We start from the raw sequence: 2,714 nt of genomic DNA, 5'->3' as shown, positions 1-2,714 counted from the left end.
ACATGATTATTCAATCGATACTCATTGCTAGATTATTTCACATATCGCCTAAAAGTCTTTATTTAATTGGCAATTTTTTTACTTGTTTATAAATCATCTAACCCCCCCCTTTTTAATATATAGTGTTTTATTGTTAATGAATTTGCACACGTTTACGTCTTGGACTTACGGTTAACATCGAGTCCCTGAGGAGACGACCCTACTTATCGCTATCACAAGTTGTGTTTTAGAGATAATAGGCTTATTTTTATAAATTCTATTATTTGTCGGACTCGACACCCATCATTTTATTTACTTAAATGAACAAAGGGCAAAAAATAAGACATGACCAGAATGCCCCTCACTTAACGGACGAGAGTGAACTATTTTTAGTGGCATGGACCAAAACGTTATGAAAATGCAAACTCTAGGGAGTTATTTTGGAATAAAAAACTTTAGGGTCTAAGTTCAAGACAAACTTAAAATCACAGTAACCAAATATGTCTGTAACTTTTTTAGTTTAAAGCCTCTATAATAGGCCATATTGGGAGGAGCATAGGGAAAGTCGAGTTCATGTGGCTAAATATGAAACCCTATCGGATTTTGGAGTGGGTTTTCATGAGCTAAACACTTAGGGACTGTTTAGATCATGGGAATTTGGTGGAATTGGAATGTCCAATCCTTTGGCTAAATTCCAAATAGAGTGTTTGGTTCATAGAATAAAACTATGGAATCATTTCAATTCCAGTCGACTCCTTCACGCACAGATTTTACAATTCTACGGCAATATGCTAGGATTTCAATTCCTTTCCTACAGATTTCTTCCCTAATCCAAATTCATTCAACACGTCTACCATCTCATCTACTGGATTTCTGGTTCGATCTCCAGGTACGTTCTCTCTCTCTCTCGTAAACAAAATTCGATCTCCAATCTGGTTCGATCTTCAATCGATCTCTAGTTCGATCCCCAATTGAATGGAATTAGGGCACCGATCACTTCTGTAAACAAAATTCCGTTGTAAATGGATTGTTGTATTTATAGTTATCACTAATCTGTATGATCATTTGTAGCAGCATATGATAGATGGTGGTTGTACAAAATGATCAACAGACTTGTATTTTGGCCATGGATTGCCACAGTTGTCTATAGCATTTTAGTACATTAATGGTAATTCCATTTTGTAATTTGATTTTTAATCCAGTTGACACTTAATCAGTATTCAAAATGGACCAAATCCTTTGTATGTACGTGGGTTTTGGTTAGAGAAATTGGTAAAAGGATTGCGGGGGGGGTATGTTTAATGTTACCATGTATAGTTAAATCATGAGTAAGACTAAACCAGAACAGGAAAACAAACAGTAATCCATATTCTGTTTACCTCCCACCTTATATCACCAAATACAAATTGAAAACACTTGGTCCAAGCTTCAAAAACCCTGAATTTCATTCCTCCAATCCAAATCATATAAGAAAAAATGACAGATTATATAAATGGCAGTGGACCTGTTGATGGCTAAGTTAAGTTGACCTTTTATGCAATGGCTTGCAAATATGTAAAATGTGATCTTTTAGTGAAGGACCTTCTTTTGTGTACTTTTCAACCTTCTGTGAAGCTAATGCCATCACACCTCTCATGATTCCCCATGTCATTTGTCCAATTTCACTTGTCTTTGCAGTCACAACATTCACAGTTTCATTCACCTTGTAATCATAGCCCCCATCTCTCACTTGTTGTCTGACAAAAGTCTAGTTTAAGTCCTGTTTATATTAGTTAATTAGCTTTCATAACCTTCATTTTGGTACCTTAGATGTGACTTGTCAAACATTTAGGTACCTGGTTTACATATGAGATTGCATGAAAAATGAACGTATTTTGGTATAGTTCCTATTTAAGTACTGGTACTGGAGTTGGTTTGAAGAAGGTTGGCATTATTTCCTATTTAAGTACTGGTACTAGAGTTGTCTATTTAAGAAGAATTTGGTTTGAAAAAGGTTGGCATTATTTCCTATTACTAGTACTGATACTGGAGTTGTCTGTTTGCAAGTTAGTTTAGAACTTTTAAGTTCTCTTCAGTAGTATTACTTGCCTTTTGCCAATAACTTTTAAGGATAAGAGGTAGTTTAATTAGTTATTAGGTCATAGGTTCAGGTCCTCTTATGGCCTCATTATTCTTTTCATGCATATGGTACAAATATCTAATGCAGATTGTAGAAGATATGGGTGATTGTAATCTATACTATAACTTGGTCACTGGCTCTTCAGTAGAAAACTACTGTCATAGGGATGTAAGATGTTGACCACAATGATGATGCTTTTGATTCCTTGGCCTTTACTTTCCGTTTTATAATTTTAAATTTTAAATTTTAAATTTTAAATTTTAAATTTTAAATTTTAAATTTTAAATTTAAAATTTTAAATTTAAAATTTAAAATTTAAAATTTAAAATTTAAACTTGGTGTTAAAGAAATGCAAGAATGAGTACACTTCTGTTTTAAAATTTAAAATTGAAGTTGGTAAGCAATGCCAACAAATTTGACCAACTTGAAAGAATTTGATGTTTGATCAGCAGTTATATCATGCATGATCTGGTCATAGTATTGAATGTTGTTAGAATGTTTATTTTCTGTGTGCTTTATATCTAACATCTTATCTATAAACTATTTCAGAAAACAGGTTTTGTGAGAATCTATATGTAAAACCCAATTTTTTAATATATATATATATATATATATA

This window comes from Cynara cardunculus (assembly GCF_001531365.2).
Source record: "Cynara cardunculus var. scolymus isolate 2C chromosome LG 17, CcrdV1, whole genome shotgun sequence".
NCBI classification, from domain to species: Eukaryota; Viridiplantae; Streptophyta; class Magnoliopsida; order Asterales; family Asteraceae; genus Cynara; species Cynara cardunculus.
The sequence above is the reverse complement of the archived record's forward strand: the minus strand, read 5'-3'. Positions refer to the sequence as shown.